This window comes from Drosophila simulans, chromosome 3L, assembly GCF_016746395.2.
Source record: "Drosophila simulans strain w501 chromosome 3L, Prin_Dsim_3.1, whole genome shotgun sequence".
NCBI lineage: Eukaryota > Metazoa > Arthropoda > Insecta > Diptera > Drosophilidae > Drosophila > Drosophila simulans.
Window position 1 is genome coordinate 11,120,170 of NC_052522.2, and position 10,961 is coordinate 11,131,130.

General features: G+C 37.8%; 1 long non-coding RNA gene across 1 annotated transcript; it reads left to right on the forward strand.

Annotated features, from left to right (window-relative positions):
• Positions 1-8,676: 8,676 nt before the first annotated feature.
• Positions 8,677-9,584, forward strand: LOC123327204. Its single transcript, XR_006541756.1, has 3 exons — positions 8,677-8,982; positions 9,099-9,304; positions 9,355-9,584. It is a non-coding gene; the product is annotated as an uncharacterized LOC123327204 (long non-coding RNA).
• Positions 9,585-10,961: the final 1,377 nt, after the last annotated feature.

Consider the following 10,961-nt stretch of genomic DNA (forward strand, 5'->3'; position numbering starts at 1 on the left):
TATGTAGTTGGTTTTGGGGGCGGGGTGCGACCCTCGCAATGGGACATCACAGGCCAGGGAGATGATCAGTCGGGCTGGGATGAGTGCGTGACCAACTGGACAAGCCGACCGAATCACGGGACACCTTGCGTGACACGCAGCTAGGTTGATCTCAAATTTCATGCATCCTTCATTTTTCAAGAGTTCTCAACACAAGCTAAAACGCAAACTCATCGGCGTGACTGTGTTTTATTCTTAATGCTCTCCAATTACTTTCACTCATGTTGTAGATACCATCTAGGAATCGTTGGTTATAACACCAATTTATTATTGCCAACTCATTGGGATCCTTTACAGAACATAAAACACATTTTTTAGGTAGACATTCGTGGCAACAAACTTAACTAAAAATAGTATTATATATGTACTTTGAGAATATTAATCTTTCTGAGAGATGGAGAGCTCCTAAGATACCCATTCTGATTGCACAGGATTCCACCATTTTTATTTATCTTATCATATTGTATTATATGATTTATAATAATCTATCCTTTCGCGATTAGTTCCTTATATCTTTTCATATTTTTCTTTTAACCTGCATTCTATAGCATACGTACCTGTATTCCCGATTATAATGAGTACCCTTTGTGCTATCAATAGTTTAGATATGCGCGGTCCTAATGGCCACTATCGATCACGAAGCACGCCCATCCCTGAGGCGAAAAAAGGGACCTGATTTCTCTGCACAGCCGCACAGTCTTTGTTTGTCACACAAATGAAGAGTTGATGATGAAGATGAGGACGATGACGTTGCGGATCGGATCGGGTCGGGGGAAGATCAACTCTCGAGACCTCAATCAGTCGCTGAGGGTTCGGAGCGGTGCGGACAGGATTCTTCACGTTCGGGCAGAGAATCAGGTTCGGGATTGGGTTTGGTTTTGGGTATGGGTTCCTATTTTTTTCCCTCCAGAATCTTGTCTGTCACGGTCTGAGTCTCTCGTTGAGGGGCTCAGCTGAGGGGTCTGGATTGTCTGGGCTCTGGGATTGTTATAAATAGGTACCCTCGGCCTGTCGTGGGTCTGGGGCACGTCACCAGGACTGCCGGCACAATGGACACTTGTGCTCAGTGGGTTCTGGGCTTTGCTCGAGGCCTGTTCCTTTGTTCGCCGCTCAATGTGTGCAATGAGCAATGATTAAATTAATTATGCCTGGCAGGTAGCTACCATTTCTATCTCGAAGATTGGAGATTCCCATAGAAAGCCAGCGTGCGTGAAGAAAGAAGGACATTTGATATTTTTGACACTTTTCGGGAACCTGTAAAAAATTACAAGAAAGGAAAATGGGCAGACGCATAAAGAACGCGCTGATTGCGGATCCTAATGCCAATCTCTATGGATCTCAGTTGTGGCCAGTGTTGAGCTAGGTAACATACATCAAATGTACCTAGAGCTGGAAAAATATACAAAAGATACAATATTTAAAAATGAATTTTAGAAATAATAAAAAAGCATTTTATTAATAGAAAGCTTTATTTTTTTAATTTAATTTTTCATTTCTCACATAAATTTCTTTAAGGGTTTTCCTTATAGAACTTTCTCGTTTGACTAGCAAACTAGAAGATACATTTTTTATATCTTAAGGTAAGCAGCTGTGAGTACTTCCAGGTACATCTACCTAGATACTGCTCATCTCCGATGGCAAGTGCTTCGACCTGGGCAACAATTGAAGTGTAATTTATGACAACAATGCCAGGCAGAGGCTGTGAGTGAGCCCTGCATTGTGGGATCGCTATTGTGGCCGGGTCAAGGCCCACGACCCCGGCCATCCAATATCGACTGATCCCCATGACAAATGCACTCGCCCCGATCGGCGAGATAAGCCCTTGATCAGGTTGCCAAACACTTGCAGTCCGTAAAAGAAAGCCGATACGATTTGTATTCGTCGTTTTTTTGTTCCCCGGGTTCAGGGTTCAAACTTGGTATTGGTATTGGGATTGGGATTGGCACTGCCATCCGATAGAGATTTGTTAGAGGTCTGGCCCGTAATTGAATGGCAGCAGATCGTTATCTGGTTTTTCATTTTACTTTTTTTGTCTCTGGTATTGGGATATTTGTCTGAAGAGCAGCAACAGGAAATGTGCAATGCACCGAACTGGGAATTTGGCAAGTGCATTGTCCTCGATAATAAGCAATCTCTAAGGAGATCATCCTTCGTCGACTTCGCAGTTTGACGTTTCCCGGTTATCGCAGAGCTGTCAGTCGAGTGCCGAACAATCCAATTCCAATCTTTTATCTGTCAAGCGTATTTACCATCAACGCAATTCACTATTCCGCAAATCAATCCAATAATGATAGCTTCTTCAAATATCCAGTTTCACTGCAGCGCAAATAGATATCGAATTTCCATTAATATAATTCGTGTTCAATGTTGTTTTTATGGAATAAATAATTGGTTTTTTCCTATCATAAGTCTCGGATTTCAATGATTTTACGACCAACCGCTCAGGTTGTTTTTAAAGAACATAGGTTTTTGAAAAATATATATATTTATTAGTGACTAATCTTTAGTTTTATATCAAATGCACTTTGTTGAGCAACCTTGTTTATGGTTACTAAATATTATGACTTATTTTGAGTAAGCCAAAGCCGCTTTTATTGGACAATTTTTTGATGGGCAAAAATAAATTTTAATAGTTGTGGTAAATGTCAAGCGTGTTTGCTTATTATCGATAGCATTGTTGATTTTCGTGCACGCCCAATTAGGCGTATGTAAACAAATTCGAATTTGTTTACATGCACACATGTGCATTGTCGCTTGTTCCGTGCAAATGTCAAATGTGAGAAAAGCCATTAATCGCAGCGTTGAAAATAGAATCCAACCGCCGCCCACTGCATTGTGGAAAGTTTCGTAGGTTGCGGCCCCAAAAATACAAGCCAAAAATACGGGCCAACGCAAGGAAAAAGTACGAAAATAAATAATCGGAATAAATGCAAAACTAAAGCCAACAAAACCGTCGAAACGGCAGCGGTGAAATCCTCGCACATTTTGCAATCAACACAAAACCAGATGAAGGGGGTGGCGGTGGGCGGAGGGGCCTGGGGAAAATGGAAAAACACACCCAAGGAAGGGGTGCACTGGAAGAAAAAATCGACATCTTAAAGTAACTTAGAGGAATTTATGTTATATTTTAACAAAAGAAATTGTATAACAACTTGGCCAAATTTTTATCTAAATTATTCGATGTTTTCGAACTTGGTGGTTCGTTTAATTTTATATGTAAATATTTTTAATTGTAAAATATAATTAAATTTTTAATATTCTCATTTCAATATAATTTGATGATCTTTTTAATTATGAAAGGGCTTTAAGCTAAATATATATATATTTCTATTATTTAGTTACTTTTAATTTATAATTTCCTTTTAGAAAACCTATTTGTTTTTCTGACTTTTCTATTTGCTAGTTTTAAATATGGCAATAAATCTTTGTCTCAAAATAAAAGCTGTTGACAAATAGTAGGCATACCTACGCATGTTTTGGAAAAGTGTTTTGAAAGCAAGTGTTTATTTTTTCTAGTGCAAAGGAAGGATGAAAACAATTTCTCTCGTTTTGATTAGACGTCGCAAAAATTGTTGGACGTCGGCGCGTAAACAAGAATCTGAATTGAGGCGTTAAGACTGGCAATCTTGTACGCCCCTCCCCCAGCAACCCCCTCCAACTTGGCATTACTCAATCCATCCTGCACCTGCCCTCCCACCCTTCCACCCCCCACTCCCACTTTTCCACGGGTTATGTACCATATAAACCTGGCGGACGCCATCAACCACAACAACAATGTGCGAATGAACCCATATAACCGACAAATTCGGACGCGCGCAAATAACAGAAACAAATTTAGTGCGGTTTTCAAATTCATTCTAGTGCCGCCGCCCGCCTTTTGTTCCGCTCCCACTGCCACGCCCCCGCGAATCAGACGCCCCCCTTATGCCCTCATCCTTCTATTCAATTCCGTTGCGTTTCTTGTTATTTTTGTACTTAAATAAAGCGCAATTTGCGCTTTTTTTCACCCGCTGCCAGTGGTTTTCTGGTTTGTTTTTCAACGCTTGAAATTTAATAGATTTGGCACACATTCGAGACAACATCATATTGGCAGAAGCCAATGGAAAAATGTTAGTATTCATGGGGGATGGGTACTTTAAATAAAATTATATAAGTTGTAAAATTTTGAAGTTAGTTCATATTCTTACTTCAGGTGCACTTCGTCACTACGTCAAACGTAAACGTAAGATATTTGCTTGTTATGTGTGCTGCAAATATTTCTGCATTATTGTATATTTGAAATACTTTTAAGCAGTGAAAAATGTTTTTAAAAATATTTCAAAAAATTCACATATTTTTAAAAAGGGTACAAATAGGATTAAACCAATATTTTTTTACAAGTGTCTAAGCTTGCCATTAAAACATAAGTTTTCCCGTTCTGCTGTTTTAGCTGTTAGAAAAAGATATTGCTCAGCAAAAGAGGGGCATTAAAAACAACTTGCCACGACTAACTTTATTCAACTGGCATAGTATTTCATTGCCCATCAAAAGTTGCCAACAGGTGCAATAACTTATGCGCGTTATTAATGTCCGCTCCAACTATTTCCTTCCACTCGATTTGCTGGCAAAGGTAAAAGGTGAAAAGATTCGCAACGAATATTTTGCCACTGGCCCATACTTGATTTGTATTCAAAACAAAAATTCTTTGCATAAATAAATAAAATCGCTGGAATCTCGAAAAAGCTGAAAAACAACAGCGCGAATCGCACATGTTTTAATAAACAAGAGCATATCCCAAACGATTTTTCGATATGAATGAGCAAATGAATGAATTGAATGAATGGAAATGAGTATGAGAATGAACGCCATCTGCAAATACGAGTAGAGCAAATAAAAATTGGTTTGATTTTATTGTATTTATTTTCTGTATATTTTTGCGCACACGCATTTCCATTGTTAAGCTTAAAATCTGCACATGCATTAAGGCCTGTTGTTTTCTTTTTTTTTAATGATAAATGTGCTGAATACAAATGAATGCGAGTGTGTGTATTTAAGAAACCTATTTATTCAACTGATTGTGGCTTATCCCTTTGACAGCAAAGAAATTTTGAGTAACAAAACCATTTGGTCTGCCAATAGTTTGCCACGGCGATTCTCATTTTAGTTAAGCAAGCATTATTCAGAGCCAAAAATCTGTACAATTTAATTCTGTTTACCTAAGCTTCCTCTTCCCTTTGTTTACAACGAATTTTGTATAAATATGACAAAATCTGTGCAAACTGCACAGGTTGTCACATTGGGTAATCTCTAAAAATAAGAAAGCATTGTAATTATATTTAATTCCGTTTCGTTGCCCAAATGAGTTGGCTCGTCAGAAGGCCTTGGCACTCTGCTAGTCTAGGCACGTGCCCCAATCTTGGCCTTGTCTTCATCCAAAACACCTCTATGCGGACTCTCCATTTTCGGATCGAGTCGGGCGCCAAACTGTACGGCCTCCGCAGCTCATCGAGCCACAAATTCAAAATATAAAATAAAAAAAATATGAAAAATTGTAATATATCCAATTAGAAGCAAACACAAAATGCAAATGAAGCAAATCACACATATATTTATCATATTAAGTGTGCTTTACTATATGCCTAATGATGTTCAATTACCTATATGAGGGTCGTAGACACAGAAAGAAAAAGTTATGTTTTTGGTATAAATAAATATAAATCTTCTTTATTGCAAAGAAATCTCTATTTTAGACATCATTCTCTGTGCAATCATAAATTCATTCAATCCAGGAAGAAAATCAGCAGTCGCAGCTGGAAAAATGTTGAAGCAATTTCGAAAGCGATTTCAAAATCGTCGCACAAATCGATCCAATGAATTTCAAATTCAAGAGGCGTCCACTCGCTTTGTTTACAAACAGAAGAGGTGACCGATAGGGAGACTCGGGGCTCGAGAGGTTCGGTCTGTGGGGCCAACGTAGATCCATCCGTCGATTGGGGCATATGACAGCCCAAAGTGCTCCGTGCATATTAGATAAAATTATAAACAAAACATGAAAAGGCAACGCTGGAAATTTGTCACGCCCCACCGTTCGCGTTTGCTGAGCCCCAAAAGGGGGGGGGGGGGCGTGTGGTGATAGATCGCGCTTTTTGTTGTCTTGCCATAGCTGGGGGTCGACCTATTCAATATGCCGACACACGCGCCAAACACCTCCTACGCAGGGCCCCCAATCGCCATCGAATGCGGCGTAGTAGAAGAGACCGGCAATCAGTCAGATTTGCCAGCGTGACACGGACGAACTTGTAGATATTTAAATAAAAAAAATATTAACAACAATTTATTAGCCAACTAGCATGGGCTGGGTAGAATAATTGAATCGTTGTGGCAATGAAAAGTGACATATATATAAATTTATATATATTTATCTACAATCCATCTACCTTAATTACCTCACCAAAACTAATAACAAGATAGATTTGTCATTTAATTTTAAGTTTTCTAATATTTTTAATTTGTAGATGTGGCTTAGTGTCATAGCAGCCTAGTTTTATTGGCTCAGCGTGGCTTTATTTTAGAGACCCCAGCCCACTCGATGAGTGGCGTCCATTGTTTTCGCCCCGCTTTGTTGTTGACGAAACGCAACGATCTGTTGAAGTTTGCCAAATGGATGACAGACGAGCGGACGGGCCAGAGCCCCAAACCGATCCCATGCGCTGCGATACAATCCGATCCAGATACAGATTCCGATTCAGATCCAGATCCAAAGCGAGAGACCCATGTGGCGACCACTCGATCGTCGCATGATATGTGTCTCTATGAAATAAAAATGGGGCGAGATGAAGTGGTATGAAATGAAAGGGGGGCGCACTAATAGTGGCGATTGTTTAGGATATCAAAGGGAATCTCAGTTGTTGAGTGATAAAGAAAATATTTGTTTATGCGATCAAATAAACAAAGGCGCACTTGGGCCATTGCTGTGTTACACACCATTATATATATATGTTTTAAACATTACATGTCAATTATATTTCTTATTTTATTGCTGCCTCAGTCTTTTTTTTTTTTGTTCCTGACACCCTGCTTTTCAAAGTAAAATAAAATATCTATTTAAGTTTTGTTTGTTTTATTTACCTGAGTATTTATAAATAGTGCCTTACATATATACCCTTCTATACCCCTTAGTTTTATGTCAGCTGCACGAGTGCGATCCTCGTTTGGCGCATTTGCTATTCGACTTTGCCTCTGCACATTACTTTTAATCACTCATCATATTGTTGCTATTGTTGCCATTGCTATTTATGTATCTGTGTTGTTGTGTTTGTTGCTCCGCTGGTCGCCAACTAATTTGCATATTAATACCCGCACACACCAGAAGCAGCCGACTTATCTAACACGAGCACACAGCCACACAGCTGCGCCTATTTGGAGTCGGGACCAGGGGCTCCAAGCCGAGTTGGTATACTACTATGTATATAGTATAGTATACTACGCTATGTACACGGTATATGGGCTCAGCTGAGGTCTGGGTCTTTGAAGCTGGGGGCTACACACATATCGAAGATAAGGAGCTCGCCAGCGATCGTTTGTTTATACTTCTCCCTCGCTCTGACCTGCAGTCGAAAAATATTTGGGTCAATTTCAATGATTAATATATATAAGATTATTAATAAGATTAAATTCATAATTCGAGTGTTGGATAAATTTTCTTAGAATTTTGTGTCTGAAGAGTAGAAGATGAACCTTATTGCCCTAAGTTAAGTTATATAAAAATCTAGAAATTAAGCTAGAAATAGTTAAGAGTACTTTAAAATTTCAAATATTTAGACAATTTTTGAATAGTTTCAAAATTGTATTCTTGTATTTATGATCTATATATTTATGTTATAGTCAGCCTTTCTTGAATGTTATGTTCTATTGTTATGTATGGAAATGAGCTTGTAACGGTAATGTTTGTTGATCTGTTTTCTCGAAGGTTAAAAAATATTAAAAATTCTTTACGTGTAGACTACTTCAAAGTGTTGCTACTGTTTTCCAGGGCTACCAAATCAGCTGGTAGCCCTGGCGCTGTCTTTTTTGTTTATTTTGAAAAGAGCCCCCCTTTGCATGGTGATGTCACAAGAATAACAAATGTTTTATTTTTTCCTCTATTTTGTATTTTTTTTTGCCGCTCGCCTCGACGACGGGCACGTTTACGATCACATCGGGGCGTATGTTAATTTTTGTTTTGTTTGCAATCTATTAAAAAAAAAAGGCAGAGAAAAAATGATTCCCACTTTCAGCTTGGAGCATTTAAATACAACGACCAAATTAATTCGTATGCCATGTTTGGCGCCTGTTTATGTAAACCAGCTTTGTCTTTTATGCCTGTGCCGTTCGGGCTAAGAAAAACAAACAGCTAACTATACTATTTTTTACCATGTCTCTGTGGCCCACTGAAGATCGCGTTTGAAAGAGGCCCTGCTATGGGTTAATTAATGATCAGCATGCGCCATCCCTACATGATCATTGCCGCCATCTGTGGGGGAAAAGTGGAACTAATGGTAAATCGATTATTTAAGCAATCTTCTGTAATTGATTAATCATAATTATGCAACGCTTGCGCTTATTCACAACGTGAATATTTTTATTGAATGTGTTTACATATCACCGTAGGTTATCGACAGCAAACAAATTCTTTGGCAGAGGGGCATTTAAAAATAAGTAAACAATTTCTGAAATGTATATTTATGTGTCACAAAAGCGTGGGTGTTGAAGTGTTCCGAAACAGGCCCACAAAGAGACATTAAGAAAGTCTCGTTAACATGCACACGAGATTCAGTACTTAAGGAAAAGCGTCATCCAAGGGTCAACAGGGTGCAATTTATCCACCTGCACTAGTCAGCAGGCAAAACCTTTTTGTTCTAACTTGCAGTCAAGGAACTAAACAAACATTTTGTAATGTGGAGACGTATATGTTGTACAAACTATGTAAATATATATAAATTGATATATTGCATATAAATATATATAAATATATATAAATATATATATAAATATATATATTGCAAATTGATTACATATTAACATATCCTATGTATTTTCAGAAAATTTGTGCTCCATAGTGTTCATCTGCTCGTACTTGTCGTGACGCATTTTATTTTTTGGCACACTTACCATTTCTCAATTAAATCAAAGCATTTTAAAGAATTGTGGTTTTAATGAACCCACTGCCAATATATAGGAAACATTTTACAATTTACATTATATAGACGGGTATTCTATTATAAAGAAGACATTTCAACCAACACCTGTAAGAAATAGAAATTGATTCATTCTGCATTGATGGGATGTATTTTACAGATCGTAAAGATGCTGAACTCAAATTGCCATGCAAATGGTTTATGCTGTGGACCTTGAATGAAGTGCATGGTGGGATTTCGTCAGTCAAATCGAATTTGTACTAAGAAGAGACCTTGCCATTGTTGTGGCTTTTGACAACTTTCAAGTTTGTTCCAAGGCCAAAAAGCGGGAGCTCTGGAAAACCATTGTTTTACAATTATTTTTCACTGCACTTTTACGATAATTTTATAAGCTACTAGATCTACAAAGTATTTGTCTACATTTTTAGTCGAGTTATTAGAGAGAAATAATGTAATTTTGCTCATTAAATGTTTCTGTACGACCCCCCATTCAATAACTATAAGTTCTTGTGGCGCATTGTTATTCTCCACTATTCGAAAATATTTAGAAAATGTATAAGTGCTGTCTATATGTCTGCGAAGACTATTTGGACCGATAAACTGATTGACGCAATTCCATTCCGCACGAGAAGGTTTGCTGATCGCTGCGACTTGTTGGACACATGGAGGATTGGCATAATGAATGACTTTGTTTACAGCCAAATGTATCTTATGGATTCGCACGCGTCGAATGGCATTTGGATGGGCCAAATGGGGGAAATCGGGTGCAAAACGCTTTCAGATTCTTTTTTTTTTTTTTGGTGGGATTTCTAATGATATCAATAAAAAGAACTAGGCCATGATAAAGAAACGTTCGCCCCGACTGTTTGTTTATAATTGTTTATACGTTTTGCAGACCGAAACAACTTTTTCCAGATAGCGCGCAATCTATTTCCATGGGGTACCAGATGGGCAAGGACGGATTATTATGGCGGGGCGTTTACGGGGCCTTGAAAGGCACACAAACATCCCGTAACACACACTTTCACATATAATTACACTCTTACTTCTGCACTGAGCGAAATGAAAAAACATCAGATACATTACGAAGAAACGGAGTTACAACTACTTTGAAGTAGAGTGCAGGCTTAAAATATGTCCATAAAATAAATCATAAAATTGACCTACTGGTCTAGTTGACAACTACTATTTTAATTTTTATAAGAACTTTACGATAAGCATAGATATATTTTTCTCCGTGAAGCCAAACTCACACTTAGATTCATTCACATTCGTTGCTTGTATTTTGCAATTAGATTAGAGAATCCAAAAGACGTCGCAATAAAACATGAACAACACAACCTAAACCGGCAACAGCAACAACAACACCAACATAGCAAAACAAGAAAAACAAAAACATTAAATGGCGATTAAAAGTAATTTAGATAAAAACACACCGAAAGCAGCAAGAACAAGCGAACAACAATGAAATTAGCAGAGTGTCTTGTTATGCCTTACAAAAAATGGGTTGTGGTATCCGCAAATGGCCAATGCACTTGGCTAAGACAATATATTATTTGCTAATGGATAAATATTGCTAAATTTAAAGTGGAATTTGTGATTAGGAATTGGTAAACGTTTAATCATATATGGTCTTAAGGAGCGAGAAATCTAGCAACTTTTGAAAAAATAAGAATAAGAATGTTAAGATGTTTGAATAAGATGGCCAGAAATAGAAAAAAGTATCTTCTAAAGATGATTTACTTAGAGATATTTGTTTTATAGTTT